Consider the following 20,344-nt stretch of genomic DNA (forward strand, 5'->3'; position numbering starts at 1 on the left):
TAAAAAAATTATCTTGGTTTTGGGAGTATTTCTAAAAGCAAACATTACTGGGCGGAAGTTGAGGAAGACTTCCAGTATGTGAAACCACTTAGGGTTAGTCCTGAAGTGGAATCAACTCTCAAGTATTATCAATGTGAATGTTTCCACTTTACTGGTCACAGAGATGAAGTTTGAAATTTGAATGATTTTGATTTAGTCTATCTTACTGTGTAAACTTTTTTTTTTTTTTTAAGACAAAGTCTAGCTCTGTCGCCCAGGCTGGAGTGCAGTGGCACGATCTCGGCTCACTGCAAGCTCCGCCTCCCGGGTTCACGCCATTCTCCTGCCTCAGCCTCCCGTGTAGCTGGGAGGCTAATTTTTTGTGTTTTTAGTAGAGACGGGGTTTCACCGTGTTGGCCAGGATGGTCTCCATCTCCTGACCTCGTGATCCGCCCGCCTCAGCCTCCCAAAGTGCTGGGATTATAGGCGTGAGCCACTGCGCCCGGCCTGTAAACTTTTTGTTATATGTGGTAGAATTATGCTATGACCATTAAGATATTCTTTGTTTTATTAAAAATTATTGGCCAGGTGCCGTGACTCACGCGTGTAATCCCAGCACTGAGGGAGGCCAAGGCGGGTGGATCACGAGGTCAGGAGATCGAGATAATCCTGGCTAACACAGTGAAACCCCGTCTCTACTAAAAAATACAAAAAATTAGCCGGGCGTAGTGGCGGCTGCCCATAGTCCCAGCTACTCAGGAGGCTGAGGCAGGAGAATGGCGTGAACCCGGGAGGCGGAGCTTGCAGTGAGCGGAGACCGCGACACTGCACTGCAGCTTGGGCAACAGAGTGAGACTCCATCTCAAACAAAACAAAACAAAATTATAACAAGCAAATCAAGCAAAACAGTAATATCTCAAGTAATTTGGTAGATCAACTCAAAATACTCCTACCCCCAAAGTGGGTTCTACAAACAAGACAGTTATTTCTTTCTAATATCTAAGCCTTTTTCCAACTCCCAGTGGTAACAGATGATTTTTATCCTAAAATAGTCTCAACAGAGATGACTTAAAAATCAATCCCTATTCCTCCCTGCCTTCCTGTCTGAGCCTGTTCTCCCAAGTGTTTTCAGCCAGCTTCCAAAAGTGCACGTCTACTACTTGGAGCTCTTTAAGAACTTACCCTTTGAGGAGGACCTATTCCATTGGTCCCTCCAGATCCACTCTGTCCTTCCTCGTTCTGCTCTCTACCTGGAAAGGCTAATTTCAGCTGGGTTTGGCCAGTGGTGATACCCAGCAAGAGATCAGAGAGAAGGAGGCTACTGGGATAAGATCTTTGTTGACTATGTTCTTCTGTGGAGGCAGGGTGATAATGGTTGACCTGTTCCCTTGGCGAAAACCTATGTAAGTTTCTTTGGGTCTTTTTTCTTGAACTGGTCAGATTTCCAAAAGAAAATTCAACCAATCTCTTCCTAGTCAGGCAAAATTGGTTAAAATACAATATACATCAAGGAAGAGGGCTTGAGAGTCTTAACACTCCATAAATAATCTGATTTAATTCTTCATTATTCAACATGGTACCTTATCTTTAGTGGTGTCTGGGGTCTACCAGTATAGAGGTTCTCTGCTTTAACCTTTCTAGAGAATTAATATACCATTATATGTTGGCATGGGGAAGGGCAACTGTATGGATAAATGAAGATTTTACTGCTTTTTAAATATTTTTAGCCAATCTTTTTATGTTTAGCAACCCCCTCACTTCCACTTACAAAGGAACCCAGTGTTACAATTTCTTGAGCCTTCTGGTGTGTTCTGAGATGTCACTGTGTTGCCACTTTGTTTTTCCTACCAGATTAGAATACAGCTTTCTACATTTGTCGATGGTTTCTATCTTCCCTTTTATTCTCTTTGTGAGTTTATGCCTTTTAAAAAATCCCTTTATTTTCATTTTTGTGGGGTTTGAGAAGTGAGTAGAATAAAAGTCTATTTTCAATCCACTATCTTTAAATCTCCTTAATTCTTACTCTCCTTCAGCCTACTGAAGATATAGCTTCTCTCCCCTACAACACTCAAATACTCCTTGCTGAGTTACTCATGACCTGTGTTGTCATATTCAAAATGCAAGCCCAGTTTTCATTTTACTTGACACTTCAGCAGCATTTGATTATGTTCACCACTTATCTTTGTAAGAATTTAGCTTCTGAATTTCAAGATACCATATTCTCCTGGTTTTCTCTATCTCTTTTGTTCCTTCCTTGTCGATATCCTCTGCAAGTTATGCACATCAGTGTTGGAGTCTCTCAAGCCTTGGTTCTAGGTCCTCTTTTTTTTTTTCACTTTGTGGCTAAATGTTTAAATTTTATTATTATTATTATACTTTAAGTTCTGGGGCACATGTGCAGAACATGCAGTTTTGTTACATAGGTATACATGTGCCATGGTGGTTTGCTGCAACCATCAACCCGTCACTTACATTAGTTATTACTCCTCATGCTATCCCTCCGCTAGCCCCCCACATCTCAACAGGCCCTGGTATGTGATGTTCCCCTCTGTGTGTCCATGTGTTAACCTTGTTCAACTCCCACTTATGAGTGAGAACATGCGGTGTTTGGTTTTCTGTTCTTGTGATAGTTTGCTGAGAATGATAGTTTCCAGCTTCATCCATGTCCCTGCAAAGAACATGAACTCATGCTTTGTTATGGCTGCATGGTATTCCATGGTGTATATGTGCCACATTTTCTTTATCTAGTCTATCATTGATGGACATTTGGGTTGGTTCCAAGTCTTTGCTATTGTGAACAGTGCCACAATAAACATACATGTACATGATCTTTATAGTAGAATGATTTATAATCCTTTGGGTATATGGCCAGTAATGAGATTGCTAGGTCAAATGGTATTTCTGGTTCTAGATCCTTGAGGAATCAACACACTATCTTCCACAATGGTTGAACTAATTTACAGTCCCACCAATGGTGTAAAAGCATTCCTATTTCTCCACATCCTCTCTAGCATCTGTTGTTTCCTGACTTGTTAATGATCTGCATTCTAACTGGCATGAGATGGTATCTCATTGTGGTTTTGATTTGCATTTCTCTAATGATCAGTGATGATGAACATTTTTTCATAAGTTTGTTGGCTGCATAAGTGTCTTCTTTTGAGATGTGTCTGTTCATATCCTTTGCCCACTTTTTGCTGGTTTTTTTTTTTCTTGCAAATTTGTTTAAGTTCTTTGTAGACTCTGGATATTAGCCCTTTGTCAGATGGATAGATTGCAAAAAATTTCTCCCATTCGGTAGGTTGCCTGTTCACTCTGATGATAGTTTCTTTTGCTGTGCAGAAGCAAGCTCTTTAGTTTAATTAGATCCCATTTGTCAATTTTGGCTTTTGTTGCCATTGCTTTTGGTGTTTTGGACATGAAATCTTTGCCCATGCCTATGTCCTGAATTTTATTGCCTAGGTTTTCTTCTAGGATTTTTATGGTTTTAGGTCTTACTCTTAAGTCTTTAATCCACCTTGAGTTATCTTTTGTATAGAGTGTAAAGAAGGGGTCCAGTTTCAGTTTTCTGCATATGGCTAGCCAGTTTTTCCAATACCATTTATTGAAAAGGGAATCATTTCCCCAATGCTTGGTTGTGTCAGGTTTGTCAAAGATCAGATGGTGGTAGATGTGTGGTGTTTTTTCTGAGGCCCCTGTTCTGTTCCATTGTTTTATATATCTGTTTCGGTACCAGTACCATGATGTTTTTGTTACTGTAGCCTTGTAGGATAGTTTGAAGTCAGGTAGAGTGATGCCTCCAGCTTTGTTCTTTTCGCTTAAGATTGTCTTGGCTATGTGGGCTCTTTTTGAGTTGCATATGAAGTTTAAGGTAATGTTTTCCAATTCTGAGAAGGAAGTCAATTGTAGCTTGATGGGGGTAGCATTTAATCTATAAATTACTTTGAGCAGTATGTCCATTTTCACAATATTTATTCTTCCTATCCATGAACATGGAATGTTTTTCCATTTGTTTGTGTCCTCTCTTATTTCCTTGAGCAGTGGTTTGTAGTTCTCCTTGAAGAGGTCCTTCACCTCCCTTGTGAGTTGTATTCCTGGGTACTTTGTGCTCTTTGTAGCAATTGTGAATGGGAGTTCACTCATGATTTGGCTATCTGTTTGTCTGCTCTTGGTGTATAGAAAAGATTGTGATTTTTGCACATTGATGTTGTATCCTGAGACTTTGCTGAAGTTGCTTATCAGTTTGAGGAGATTTTGGGCTGAGACAATGGGGTTTTCTAAATATATAATCATGTCATCTGCAAACAGAGACAATTTGACTTCCTCTTTTCATGTTTGAATACTGTTTATTTCTTTCTCTTGCCTGATTGCCCTGGCCAGAACTTCCAATGCTGTGTTGAATATGAGTGGTGAGAGAGGTCTTCCTTGTCTTGTGCCGATTTTCAAAGGGAATGCTTCCAGTTTTTGCCCATTCAATATGATGTTGGCTGTGGGTTTGTCATAAATAGCTCCTATTATTTTGAGATATATTCCATTGATACCTAGTTTATTGAGAGTTTTTAGCATGAAGGGGTGTTGAATTTTGTCGAAGGCCTTTTCTGCCTCTATTGAGATAATCACATGGTTTTTGTCATTGGTTCTATTTATGTGATGGATTACATTTATTAATTTGCATATGTTGAACCAACCTTGCATCCCGGATATGAAGCCAACTTGATTGTGATAGATAAGCTTTTTGATGTGCTACTGGATTCAGTTTGCCAGTATTTTATTGAGGATTTTCACATTGATGTTCAGGGATATTGGCCTGAAATTTTCTTTTTCTGTTGTGTCTCTGCCAGGTTTTGGTAACAGGATGATGCTGGCCTCATAAAATGAGTTAGGGAGGATTCTCTCTTTTTCTATTGTTTTGAATAGTTTCAGAAGAAATGGTACCAGTTCCTCTTTGTACCTCTGGTAGAATTCAGCTGTGAATCTGTCTGGTCCTAGACTTTTTAGGCTATTAATTACTGCCTCAATTTCAGAACTTGTTATTGGTCTATTCAAGGATTCGATTTCTTCCTGGTTTAAACTTGGGAGGGTGTATGTGTCCAGGAATTTATCCATTTCTTCTAGATTTTCTAGTTTATTTGCATAGAGGTGTTTATAATATTCTCTGATGGTAGTATGTATTTCTGTGGGATCAGTGGTGATATCCCCTTTATCATTTTTTGTTGCATCTGTTTGATGCTTCTTTCTTTTCTTCTTTATTATTCTGGCTATTGGTCTATCAATTTGGTTGATCTTTTAAAAAAAAAACAGCTCCTGCATTAATTGATTTTTTGAAGAGTTGTTCATGTCTCTATCTCCTTCAGTTCTGCTCTGATCTTAGTTATTTCTCGTCTTCTGCTAGCTTTTGAATTCGTTTGCTCTTGCTTCTCTAGTTCTTTTAATTGTGATGTCGATTTTAGATCTTTCCTGCTTTCTCTTGTGGGCATTTAGTGCTAAAAATTTCCCTCTATACACTGCTTTAATGTGTCCCCGAGATTCTGGTGCATTGTGTCTTTGTTTTCATTTGTTTCAAAGAACGTCTTTATTTCTGCCTTCATTTCATTATTTACCCAGTAGTTATTCGGGAGCAAGTTGTTCAGTTTCTATGTAGTTGTATGGTTTTGAGTGAGTTTCTTAATCCTGAGTTCTAATTTGATTGCACTGTGGTCTGAGAGACTGTTTTGATTTCCATTCTTTTGCATTTGCTGAGGAGTGTTTTACTTCCAGTTATGTAGACAATTTTAGAATAAGTGTGATGAGGTGCTGAGAAGAATGTATATTCTGTTAATTTTTGGTAGACAGTTCTGTAAATGTCTGTTTGGTCCACTTGGTCCAGAGCCGAGTTCAAGTCCTGAATATCCTTGTTAATTTTCTGTGTCATTGATTTGTCTAATATTGACAGTGGGGGGTGTTAAAGTCCCCACTATTTTTGTGTGGGAGTCTAAGTCTCTTTGTAAGTCTGTAAGAATTTGCTTTATGAATGTTCATAACATTCATGAAGTATTCATGGAACCCTTTACCATTATATAATACCCTTCTTTATCTCTTCTCAACCCCATATGCCCGTTCAGCATCTCTATTTGCATGTCAAAACCTTTAAAGGAATCTCAAAATTGGTATGTCTGAAACTGAACTCAGGAATCTCCCGCAACACACATAAAACACATACTATCTGCCCCAATTCATGGGTCTCTTCTGGCATTTGATATTTTGTGAATGGCACCATCATCCAAGCGGGTAGACCCATCAGGGGTCTTTCTCAACACCTCCCTCCCCCCCCCTTTCATCCCACATATCCAAAAATCTCCAACTTCTCTTACTTTCACCTCTCATATATCTATTGAATTATCACTTGGAGGACAGTTACTGTCTTCCCTGGAGAGTCACATGTCTCCACAGTGGACTTTTTGTGAACAATAAATATACCTTTGTTGTTACAAGAAATAAAATTTTGAGATTGTGGCTGAAGCACTATTTACCTCATCCTCAGTAATACAATATATGTCATGGTTTGTAATTACACATTGCTTTGAGTTATTAACTTAATGTATTCCTCTTTCACTAAATTATTAGCTCTAGTAGTGCAGAAATTGTGTCTATTTTCTATATCCCCAGAACCTGGCACAGTCCCAGCATGAAGAAAGTGCTCAGAAAGCATGTTAGATGAAAGAATGGGGGAAATAAGACAATATGGAGTTAAATATTGTTGTTGATACAATTCTTCATTATCAACTTGCCATAAGTATTGGTAGAACAACTGAATAAATGAAGTCGATTTTGCTATTACTTATAACATCAATGGAAGCCTTAAAATATAAAAATCTCCAATCTAAAAACAGGGACTAACGTTGGAAATGTGCTAGAAGCTTGGGCTTTTTTTGGGGGGGGGAACCAGTTTTTACTTACATATGCAATCATCCATCCACATTTGGATGTAGCAGAGCTTCAATAGCTGCCAGTTCTTGTGAAAAGTTCTTTGCTCATCCTCTCCTTGGGGCAAGGACCCTAGATCTGTGTTGAAATAAGGGAATGTGAGGCAGTGGCTCTAAAATCACCCAGAGTGGCACTTGATTGATAGAGTGTTGCTCCATCAGTCCCTCCTAAGGAATATTCTCAAAGTTGGTATCAGGATAACATCCTTCTAAATGCAGCCGAGCTTTGCATCTCACTCTCTGTGAGTTCATGGGTGCAGCAAACCAACACAGCACATGTATACATATGTAACAAGCCTGTACATTGTGCACATGTACCCTAGTACTTACAGTATAATTTTAAAAAAGAAAAATACATTAAAAAATAAAGAAGAGTTGCCCTCAGTGGGTTTCCTGAACATTTCAGCTCTCTGTCTACTTTCTCTCTCCTTCCCTAGAACTGATCAGAAGACTTTCTTTTCTAACTCAGTCTCGGCTTTGATGGCCCATGTTCTCCCAATGTGACCATCTTTGATTGGCCTTCCTCTGTCCTCCTAAGAGTTTTCTGCCAATTTCCAGATACTTATAAACATTCATGCATACAACAGACACATTGCAATCTTGCTTACTTTCTAACCTGAATAGCCTATAAATCCATCCTTCAGAGACCGCCATGGATTTTTTATTGTGTGTTCAAACCAGGAGGCTATTTTTAAACACAATTTACAAATTAGACTTTGGAAAATGAGGTGGACAAAATTCTATCCTTTACAACAAATGCCTGAGAGCCCATCCCATTAAAGAGTTTTTAATTAAAAAGAACAACCCACAGGTGCCTTATTGTTCTAGCATACAGGATCATTCAGCAGCCTCTGAAAGAAACAGAATAGTTCACTCTGTGGTTAACGTCTTCTAGATAAAATTAACCCTAGCTAAGAGCTGGGCTGGCCATTAGAGGCTAAGGTAATTTTGTCTGAAGGGCTACCAGCTCCTCACTTTCATTTTTAAGTCTCCCAGAATAGCACAGAGAAGAGTAATCATGGCCTCAGTTCTTTTATTTCCTCCCAACACTATTTTAATGAGAATTTCAGAGAATGCCAGCTGACAATTTCCACTGTAGGGAAAAAACCAGATGCAGAAATGCAAACAGGGAGAGGATGATTCTCCTCTGCACTACTCAACTGTGATCGTCGTGAAGAGGCAAAGATTGACACACCTTTGTGGGCCCACTACCAGCTAGAGTATATCAAACATAGTAGCCTTTCAACAAATGTTCATTGAATAAAATTTATATAAGATTTTGTAGTGCTTTCAATTAACAAATAAACAAAGCTCAGAAAGAGAAACTCCCTGTATTAGTCTGTTCTTGCATTGCTATAAAGAACTACCTGAGACTGAGTAATTTATGAATAAAGGAGGTTTAATTGATTCACAGTTCTGCAAGCTGTACAGGAAGCATGGCTGGGGAGGCTTCGGGAAACTCATAATCATGGTAGAAGGCGAAGGGGAAGCAGGCATATCTTAAATTGACAGAAAAGGAAGAAGATAGTGAAGGGGAATGTGCTACACACTTTTAAACAGCGAAGTCTCATGAGAACTCACTATCATGAGAACAGAAAGGCGGAACCCACCCCCATGATCCAGTCACTGCCCACCAGGCCCCTCCTCCAATATTGGGATTACAATTTTATATGAAATTTGGGTAGGGATGTGAATCCAAACCATATCACTCCCCATACAATAATAACTTACAATAGACTTCAGAGGTCAGTACATCTTATTCCTCAGCCTGTGAGGGACTTCTTCGTCACCTCTTCTGAGCATCTTTACAAATAGTGCTGGTAAGTTCACTTTGTTTTTCAGAGAGAAAAAGGACAGGACTACATAGGAGACCATAAATAGGAAGGAATGAGAATAAAATGGTCAATTAAGGAAAGCGTTTTCTGAAAGCAGGCTCTGTCATTAATAATGATGATCTCTAGCTATAATTAAAACACCTTTGTAAATGTATCCATGCCCTTGTGCCTCAGAGGTGAGGTCTTCAAGCCTGTCTCTATATCACAATCATCTGGGGAAGGACAGGTCCACCTTAAAGGTATTAAATCAGAAGGTGTAGGGCTGGAGCCCAGGAATTTGCATTTTATAACAAACAGTTCGTATGCTTTTGATGAATAGCTAGTTAGGAAACCACATTGCCTCTAAGAATTTCTATGAGTGGAGTGACACCTCTCTAGAGGAGTCTAAAGGACACCCCTTTAGAGGAGTGGGGAATCTTTTCTTGAGAACTTTACAAGGAATCAGCTATAATATATTAGAAGAAGACAGCAACTTAGATTTATGTATGTATGTATGTTCATATATATGTATGTATTTATAGAGGAAACTACAGATATGGTTAAAATTCCTTCTGATTTAATAGTTAAAAACAGTGAAAATACCATTTTATTAAGTTATATGTCAAAAACATTGAAATATTTCAATCTGGTTTAAACAAAAAAAAAAAAAAAAGGAGGAGTGGGCCAGAGACTTCAAGTAGGAGATGGCAGCTGGGAGACAGGCCAAGAGGATCAGATATGGAAGCGGGGGAAGAATGAAGCTGGGCTGCTTGGTAATTTCTTTAGAATACTGCAGGAAAGAGGACCAGGAAAGGACAACTGTGACCACTCAAGGAACGGGAGCCAAGACCAGATCTTCTTTCCTTGGCTCTTCTCTGGGCTCTGACTTAATCCTGCCAGGTCTCAGTTTCTTCTGAAAAATGAGCTGGATGGGGAAGAGCAATGATTTTCCATTTAGCACGAGAATGTGCTTTGCTGTGTCATCATTTCAGCATCGTCATGAGGAATCCAGCATGATGACGGTTGTAATTTTACTGTTCATTGATTTAAAAATTGATGATACCTAAAGAACTATAAGCTTATAACTTTTTAAAATTATATTTCCTTTGATTCACCACAACAGCATATATATATGCTATATATATATGTACATACACACACATATATATGGCATATATATAGCATGTATATGTGTGTGTATATACATACATATATATACATCTTTAGAGTAGTTGTATATACATGCCTATAGTACATATCAGTATCATTGCTTGAATTCATGCTCTTTGAAAAAAAAAACTTGAATCTGACTCTCAATATCATAAAAATGATTCTGTTAGTATAATAATAAGTCTAATTTCAGTCATTATCGGGGCTCCCCATCAGTCCTAGGATTCCTCCAGTCTTCAACCCTCACTGATTGCCGCTGAAATACTCATTGTCCCCAAACACTTGATCCTTTAACAGTTGCCTCATCTGTTGGTTCTCTGGGCATGGTACCCTTCCAAGTCTAAAAGACCTGGTTGTAGGTGTCACCTGCCAAGACTTAAAAGACATACTAGAAAACTCTCCATCTTATGATTCTATTGCCCTTCCAGTCTACTATACAATATCAAAATCATCCTTGCTTAGATATAAAGCTACCACTTCTCTTTCCTCCCTCATAACTTAATTTCTCCAAGGGGTTTAGAGTTTCAGAAAATAAAATCCAGGAAGAAATTTAAACTTATTCTATGCCAGTAGAGCACAAAGACCCTGACTACCATCTTGGAAAGGAGAAACACAAATGATTTCAATATATTATAATTTCAATCATAATGTGTGTGTGTGAATCCATATATGTGTATGTCTTTGTATATGTGTGTGTATACATATGTATACGTATAACATATGAAACTTGTTGCATTTATAGATTGGTGGTTTCTTTGTTATGGATCTAAAGCCTGTGAATTGGGAACCTCTGTACTGCACAATCTCTAAGATCCTTTCCAGCCTTAATGTTAAGAGCTTCTGGAATCTCTTTGCCCTTTGGCATTGACTTTGATTGAGAATTGCTACAACCTACAACTTCCAACAATAGGCACTAAACTTTCTATATGTAATGATAATGGTAACATGGATGGAATTGTCATTGTTGATTGGTTGATTTATTTTCTAATCTAGGGTGAAATAAAAATATATTTAGTGTCATATTTTGCAAAATAATGGCACAACCTTCTACTAATCACATATCTTGAAGCATCCTCGCTCTAGGGGCACCCAAGGGATTACCACTGTCTACAAGAGTCAGACTATGGCTGTAGTGACATACGGGATTCGTCCACATGGAAACAGTTGTTCTTCAATATTTCACATTTAAATATGAACTTTCTTACTTTTGACCATGGCATGTTGTAAAGATTTATACAAAGAATAAATCAATGTGTACTTTAGAAAAGGTCACATGCTTTTAGCAAAATTTCTAAGTATACAAACGTACAACAATTTTAGAGATGAGTTTATTAGCCTCATAAAAGTATCACTGTGTTTAGACTCAAGTATCTAAAATGACTTTGCTGTGATTCCTTTTTTTTTTTTTTCTTGGCAGCCAATACAAAAACAATTACTCAGAGTCACAGACCTATAAGACTTGCCTTTTGATATTAGAATATCATGTAGACTTTCAAAGGCATATGCACTCATTGTCATATGCTCATTTGAGTAATGGCATTTGCAGCACCAGTGCTGACATAGTCACTTGTCTATATATAGGAGGGCTGAGACTGAGCAGGAATATTGATGTGCCAAGCAACCCTGCCCCTCCTATGTGCTGATTTCCATGGCCTCCTCTTCAGAGCAGGGAGCAGCTATGAGATTGGGCCTCACAGCTCTGGGCAGGGCTCTCCTTGCCTTCTTGTGCTGTTCTTTGTGACTTTTTCTTCCTTGATGCAGCTGAGGTAAATGCACATTTTTTTTAATCTTGAAACTAAACTCTAGCTGACCTTAATGGCAAAATCTTTACAAATTTATACCTCTGGTTTCCTAGGTGATAATTTAACATCATTACTCGTTGCTTCTAACCTACTTGGAAATTATTCCATTTCACTTTGGTCTTCTGTGTAGTATGATTTCCATTATGTAACTCCCATCAAAGCTGACAAGATTCCCTTGCCACCTGTAAAAGGTGTATCATTTAATGACAATATTACACATTGTAATGAAATGTTTACATCTCAGAACATAGTTTAAAATAAATAGGTTACAAAACAGAGTTTTGGAGTTAGGAATTGTTATTCAAACTCATTTCTTTCTTCCTTTATGTGTAAACAATTCAGATATACAGTTTTAAAAAAGCAAATACATTACTACTACATTAATAATAAAGGAAATGTTGTAGAGATAATCATAAAGGTGATGTTAACTACTATTAAGGTTTGCTTTTAACCTGCTATGGGCAACATAAAAGTCATGAAACATTAAATTTTTAAAAAATGTTCTTGTGTATTTTATTTTCTGGGAGAGGGCACTCCATCCCTGTGTTATACAGGGATCCTGACTATTTTTCTTTTTTTTTGCTTTTCCTTTCTCATCTTTTTTCCTCTCTTTTTCTTTCTTTTCTTTTTTCTTTCTCTCTCTCTCTCTCTCTCCTTCCTTCCTCCTTCCCTCCCCTCTACTCCACTTCCCTCCCTCCCTCCCTCCCTCCCTCCCTCCTTCCTTCCTTCCTTCCTTTCTCTCTCTCTCTTTCTTTCTTTCTTTCTTTCTTTCTTTCTTTCTTTCTTTCTTTCTTTCTTTCTTTCTTTCTCTCTCTCTCTCTTTCTTTCTCTCTTTCTTTCTTTCTTTCTTTCTTTCTTTCTTTCTTTCTTTCTTTCTTTCATTCTTTCTTTCTTTCATTCTTTCTCCTTCCTTCCTTCCTTCCTTTCTTTTTCTTTTTCTTTTTCTTTTCTTTCTAATGGAGTCTTGCTCTGTCACCCAGGCTGGAGTGCAGTGGAGGATCATAATTCACTGTAACCCCCACCTCCCGAGCTCCAGCGATCCTCACACATCAGCCTCCTGAGTAATTGGAACTACAAGCACACACACCATGACTGGCTAATTTTTGTATTTTTTGTAGAGGGGTTTCACCGTATTGCCCAGGTTGGTCTCGAACTCCTGGGTTCAAGCAATCTGCCCACCCTGGCCTCCCAAAATGCTGGGATTACAGTTGTGAGCCTCTGTGTCTGGCCAGATCCTGACTCTTGAGAGTTCCTGGTAGCTCGTATCCTGTTTAGTAACACAGGCAGGAAGTCTGCATCAAGAAAGGCAGGCTTTGTAAAATTTCAAGTTAACTTGGATTGAGTGATGAAATGCACAGACACAGTGGCTTTATAGTAGTGGTTTTCTGAGCTATAAGCAGTGAGATAGGCAGAATGAACTCCAAAGATGTGCATGCCCTGATTCCTGGGAGCTGTGACTATGTTACGTTACATGGGAGAGAGGACTTTGCAGATGGAATTCAGGTCACATGCTTTAAAATGGAGGGATTATCCTGGATTATCTGTGTGGGCCCAATCTAATCCCATGAATTTTTGAAAGTAGAGAACTTTTTCCAGCTTGGGTTAGAGAGATGTGACAGAAAAGGAAGTCAGAGAAATTCAAAGCTTCAGACATACTTGACTCAATGTTGCTGGCTCCATGATGGAGAGGCCGATAAGACGAGGATGCAGGTGGCTTTAAGAGTCTGAGAGAAGCTCCCAACTGGCCATCAGCAAGGAATTTGGACCTCAGACCTGCAACTACATGAAACAATTTTTTTTTTCAACAACAGAAATGAACCTGGAAATGGATTCTTCCCCCAGAGCCTCCAGGCCAACTGACACATGGATTTCCTCCTTATGAGCCTCAAAGCAGAGAAATCAACTGAACCACCAGGACTTCCGACCTACAGAACTATGAGATAACCAATTGTGTTTTTTAAAGCTGCTAAATTTGTGGTAATTTATTATGACAGCAATAGAAAACTAATATAAGTAGGAAGCTGGGACCAGAGTCATAGACTTTAGTTCTGAACTGGTCAAAATTGTGAAGATGAAACCTCTGCATTGATTATGAATAGGATTAACCTCTTAGACTACAGGTCTGGGTCTGGGTACTGAGATGCATTTAGGTGAGTTCATAGCAGTCTAGTATGTTCAGTGGTTCCCAAAAAGTTGACTGGCATTTTACACCAGTTTATCTTTGCCTAGCTGCCTTTAATCCATAATAAGCTGTGCTTTTGCCCAAGTATTAAAGAAAAATATGAATAAACATGAACCTCCATTTCAGTGGAATTTTAATGTGTAGATATAGATATGCTTATTGTGAATTTCTAAGTTAAATTTTAAAATAAAGAATTGGAGGTCAAAAATTAGGCAGAGAGAGGTCAATGAAACTTGTCCATACAGAGATACTTGAATATTCAAGATGATTCACAAATATCCATAACTCATGTTGACCAAACACATGTTGTTCTTGACCAACCAGAGCTTTTATCTCTCTCTTTGGAGCCACATGTCTCTCAGGAGTTATATTTTCAGATTATAGTTTAAGATATAGGGGAATTTTGTAATTACTCATACTTTTATCCAGACAGATTGGAAACAGTAATAGAAATTAGTAGACAAGTAGTTCAGGTTGTGAAGATCCAATGTTAAATTATTGGAGAACAAAACTCCCAATGAGGAGAGTGGCAGACAATGAAATCAAACTGGTAGTGGGGGCAGATCACAGAGGACCTTGTAGGCCAAGATAAGGATTTTATTTTGTTCTGAGGGAAGTAATAAAGTTTTAGAGAGGTTCTAGCAGAGGCAAGATATTCTAACCGCTTTTCTGTTTTTCTTCTTGCCTTGAATGCCACATTCCTTGAAAAAAGTTAGTATTTACCATTTTTTCTTCTGTATTCTTTGCTCTTAAAGACATTGAAGTCAGACCTTAACAAGGAGGAAGTTGCCTCCAAATTACCAAATTCAACATCTCTTTTCAGTATTATGTTTCTAGATTCTTAGTGACCCTTAATACCTTTGATATTAGCTTCCATTCTGAAATTTTCTTCATCTGTTTATAACCTACTTCCAGTCATTCTGGCCCTATTAGCGCTGTGACCATGGACATACTGATTCATGTCACTGTTCTTCAGTTTCCTCATCTGTGAAATGGGGAAGTAATTGTAACAACTTCATAGGGTCATTTTGAGAGTAATAAGAGATAAGCACTCAATGCATATTAACGATTGTTACATCCCAAACCAAACTTCCAATCTTAAATCCTCTCCCAGAATTGCTCTTCCTCCATTAGTGGCATCACTACCTGCTATGGTTTGAATGTGTCTCCTCCAAAATTCAGTGTTTCCATTGTGTTAGTATTAAGACATGGGACTTTTAAGAGCTGATGAGGCTATGTGGGCTTTTCCATATTTAATGAGATTAAGACCCTTTCAAGAGAGGCTTCACTCAGCCTTTAGGCTGGCTTGATCTTTTGCTCTTCTGCTATGTGAGGATACAGTTCATCTTCTCTTGCTTTTCCATCCCTTCCTCCATGTGAGGAGGCAGCAAGAAAGCCCTCAGCAGACAACAGGTGCTGACACCTTGATTTGGACTTGCCAGCCTCCAGAACTGAGATAAATAAATTTCTGTTCCTAATAAATTACCTAGTCTATGGTATTATGTTGCAGCATTACAAATGGACTTAGACACTATCTAAACCAGAAACTTCAGAGCCACCCTTGATTTTGAAGTAATCTTGTAGATTTTACCTCTGAGATTCTCCCCTTTATTTATTTCTACTGCCATGGCCGCTTCCTTCTAAGCACATGTACACATACACACACAGCTTTCCTTATATTACACTCTGGCCATACTGAACTACTATGCCAGCTACTTAACTGCTCTGCACATTTTGTTTTTACTCTCAGTAGTCTTTAGTAAGCTCACTGCCTATTGTTTGTAATAATGATGAAATGACAGTAGGAATAAATGCAATGGTTTACCTTGTGCCTGCATACAGTATATTAAGTGCTTTCCATACATGATTATTGAGTACTCACAACCACCTTGTAAAGTAGGTATTATTTTTATTATTCCTACTTTACAGATAAGGCAACTGAAACTTAGAGGAATTATATAAAAGGTCACACTCAAATAAGTGGTAGAGCTGGGATTTGAGCCCAGAGACACCTGATGTCAAAGCCCAGGCTTCTAAACACTGTGTGCTTATTGTGCCCTGAAATGAGCTTATCTTGACAAATTCTCTTAAAATTGTTCTTACTTGTGTATCTTATGCGTGTGATAACTGTCCATTTTGCACATGACAAGTTAGTGTTCCTTAGCCTGGTATGAAAGACCCTTCAGTATCTTCTCTCAATTGATCCCTATAAAATTTAGTTTATTTATGTCTTTATTTTTATTTAATTTGTAAATACTTGCAGTTTTATTGTACTTTATATTATATTTCTAATTTATTTCTAATTTTCTCTAGATGTTTTTCCATCCTCCTCTTCCTCAATACACACACACACACACACACATACACGAACACCCACAGTATTTTCAGCTTGAAACAAATTCTTCCTGAATTTTTCCCATATTTGTACAGACCTCTTCAAATATAAATACATATGAATAGGGCTTTTGTTTTTCTGTAGCACTGGAAATATTATATGCATGTATTAGGGTTCTCCAGAAAAACAGAACCAATAGACTGTACATAGATATATATAGAGAGAACATGATTTATTTTAAGAAATTGACGGGCATGACTATGGGGGCTGACAAATCCAAACTGTGCAGAAGTAGGATGGCAGGCTGGAGGCCAAGGGAAAAGCTGAAGTCATGAATCTGAAGGCAGTCTGGAGGTAGAATTCCTTCTGTTTCTGGGGAATCTCAGCCTTTTTCCCTTAAGAACGTAAACTGATTGGATGAGGCCCACCCACATTAGGAAGGATAATCTACTTTATTAAAAATCTACTTATTTAAAAGTGAATCACATCTAAAAATACTTTCACAGCAACATTGAGACTGATGCTTGAACAAATATCTGGAAACCACAGGCTAGCGAAGTTGACCCGTAAAATTAACCACCACAGTGTATTTCTTTATAACTTGCTTTTTTCTCACCAGCAAGGTAGCATTGACATCCCTTCATATCAATAACTACGATATTCACCTTTCCATCAGCAGTACATGAGAGAACTTTTTCCTTTGTCCTGGTAAGCACAGGGCATTAGAATTATTCGTAATTAATGCCGATCAAATGAATGAAATACGGCATCTCAGTATACATTTAATATTAATTTCCCAGACTATTTGTGGGAAGTAGAGCATCTTTTTATTTATTGATCATTTAGCCTCCCTTCTGTGAATTGTGTTTTGAGAATTAAATCATATTCCTTGCCCATTTTTCCATTTATTTCTATTGTTTTATCAATTTATGTATTCTAGAATTTAATTCTCAATATTTCATGTGGTTTGCAAATTTTTTTTTCCTGTTTGTCATTTGTCTTTTGACATTATTTGTGAAATCATTTAACATTCTAAATGTTTTCCTTAAACTTCCTTTTATAATCCAAACTGCCTTTTGTTTTTATAGCTTTAGAGGTTCTTAAGTTCTTTTGCTTAAAACTCTGTTTTGTTTTTTAATTTTTAACATTTAAATCTTAATTTAGCTAGAATTTATTTTTGTATTCTATATAGGATGAAGTCCAATTTTCTTCCCTTGAGATGGCTTGTCAATGGTGACAGTAAAATTTTTTAAGGTTATTAAATTTTAATTAGATAAATTTCAACAATGGGAGAAGGGACTAAATAAGCCATCCTTTCTCCTATAAATTAAAATATCATTTTTGTCACATGTCAGTTTTTCATAGATACTCGTATCTTTGTTTGGATTCTCTATTGATTTGTTTGCTCCTGTGCTGGTCTGATTAAGGAAATTTTATAATAAAGTTTTATAACTGGCAAAGCAAATCAACAACCTCCTCAGCTTCAAACATACACACGCTGTATTCTTTTTTCTCATAATTTTACGTTCTTGGAGATTCATTCTTCCATACAAACATCAAATTATTTTACACACTTCCAAAAATAAAATAAAGTAAGCTCTACTGTAGCAAAACAAAAACACTACTCTATAGGATTCTACTGGTGGCTGCATTGTATGATATGTGATGTCGGGGAGAGATATTGCTATGCTTAACGATGTTAAAACTTCTCATTTCAATAAAAGTTACTTATCTGTTGAACTGCTACCATCATAGTCGCTTCAGGTTGACCAAGTCTCAGGGAGAACTCCTCTGTTAGGTCTAGATGATTCTACTCTACTGATTCAAAAGCATTCTAATAAAAGTGGGTGAAAATTTAGTAAAATAAAATTTTATATTTTATCAAGTTTCTCTGTTTTCTAAAGACATGATGTTTCCTGTTAGCACACCCACACTTTGTTATATGAAAGAGCAAGAAATCCCCTCCCGACTACACCCTTTCCCAGGCTTATCTCCCCGTCCAGGGAAGGACCCATCCCACCATGCACCCTACCCCTGCTTGGGAGGAAAAGTGCCATCAGAGCTCCTCTGATGCCTCTCTCTCTTGCCTGCTTGTTCACCTGCTACTCTCCCAGCTTGGCAGCACTGTTTTCAGACCTTTGCATTCTGTAGACCCAGAAGCCCTCATGCCATGGCAGAGACAACACAAGTTGACCTGACATTATAAAGCTCTTCTCTTTGGTGCGATCTCAGGACACATTTCTACATGGTTCTTCATTTCCTGATGGTTCGGCTGTGTTTGTTTTTGTGTTGCTTTTTACCCCTTCTCAACCCATAAAGTAACTCCTGAACACTTGGTTTTCTTTGCTGCCGGGAAAGCAGCCCAGATGTACGGTTGCTCAGTTAAGCCAGGCCTGGCATGAAGGATTCAAAGGCAGACTAGCAAATAGGCTGAGCAGAGCCGGGGCAAAGATTGTCCTGACCCAAGGGCACAGTGACACTCAATTCACTGCTTGCATTGTGCCTGGGGCTGTGAGAAAGACAGGCAAAGAGATTTGCCAGAATCTGTCCTTGTCTGTATAGCTTTTTGTGTGGAGATGTTTTTTTTTTCGTCCATCTGTTACCAAATCATGACTCTCCTGGCAGTCAGCCTGGGTCAAGATGCAGTGGTTAGCTCCTTGTTTTTTCTGAAGGATGACATTTTCCAACATCTGCAGCCTGCATATCGAGCAAATAAATGGCTGTCAGTTCACTCAGGGAGAAGATTCTTCATTTGTCTTGTGACCCACCTCTAGGACACATGGCAGGGCCTGAAAGCTGTCTGTCCTTCTTGTTAGCAGAGCCTCCTGGCTCTCAGGCCTGCTGTGTTCTCAGGATGTTTGCAAAATCCCTTTATTGGATATAGTAGCTAATAAAATGTTATCACTTGATATCACAAGTTGAGGCTATACTTTCCGTGCATATTTTTGAATATTTGGAAAAGTATCTTGTCTTTGGAAAAGCTAGAATGTCTTTTATAAAAATAGGCCTGTTCTGATGTCAGTTTTCTGCCTGAATAAAAGTGAATGAATATTAAACATTGCTACAGGCAGTCTTGTCATTGGAATTAAAGATTCTCTGCTATAATAAATAATTTTGTAAAAACACAAATTTTGTCTAAGCAATGCTAAGCACGATTTTTTTTTAAATAAATGTGTTTTCGGTCCAGGGTACATACAGTTGCGGTGCAACATGTGATCATGAAATGTAGTTTTTTTGCATAAGTAGCATATATTTTGAAGTAACAGTGTTGCTATCTACCTGTTAAAAAGTGGTCTAGCAGCTGTATGGAAGATAGATGACTCTTCCCAGTGGGAAGATGGTGTACGTCTTGGAGGAAAAGTGAGTCACATCCAGCACTACTAAATTGTTATTCACTTGAATAACATATTAGGTCTCTGCTGAAATAAATGTGATGTGTTCTGTAAAAGGAACACTGGATTCAAGTCAACAGACTCGTTTCAAGAGGGTGGCAATGCTGCTGCTTGCTAGCTGTGTGACCTCGTATAATTTATTTATGCTGTCTGAGCATCTCTTTTATTGACTACAAGTGGAAAGGATCAGACCAGATGGGACTTCTAAACCGCATTATTTATACATGGGCATGTCTCAATCGGTCGTGAGGTAGATAATTTATTGCTACTCGAAATAAAGTCCTGACGTTTGCAAACAACTTATAGTTGTAACGCAGATAAGTTTAGCCCCATGATGTCACTCTCACCATCTCACCTTCTGAAGTGGTTTCTTGAGCGGGAGAGAAGAAAGAGTGTGAGTTATGGTTGCCACACGGGTAAGACAAGTACCATGGCTGCCAAGAATTCCACATGATCGATTTCGTTATTTGTGAGCCTATCAAATGCTTTCATGGACACTCTTCCCAGTAAGTTCCTCGGTATTTGTCTTTCTTCTAAACAAATATTTTTAGTTAATATTTAGTCAATATCTTGTTGACATCTGAGTGCACCCTAAGAAAGGAATTCTCCCTTAAATACTGCCAGCGTATGTAAACTGTAATAAATAATTTTGTAAAAACACAAATTTTGTTGTAGCAATGCTAAGCCCAGGTTTTCATAAATGTGTTTTTG

At 38.1% G+C, this 20,344-nt stretch overlaps 1 protein-coding gene across 1 annotated transcript in view; it reads left to right on the top strand.

Annotated features, from left to right (window-relative positions):
- The window catches only part of KIAA1217 (KIAA1217 ortholog), an 850,300-nt gene that overhangs the window by 151,684 nt on the left and 678,272 nt on the right, over positions 1-20,344 (top strand). The gene's annotated exons all lie outside the window — the stretch shown is intronic.

The sequence above is a fragment of the Chlorocebus sabaeus genome, chromosome 9 (assembly GCF_047675955.1).
Source record: "Chlorocebus sabaeus isolate Y175 chromosome 9, mChlSab1.0.hap1, whole genome shotgun sequence".
Lineage (NCBI taxonomy): Eukaryota > Metazoa > Chordata > Mammalia > Primates > Cercopithecidae > Chlorocebus > Chlorocebus sabaeus.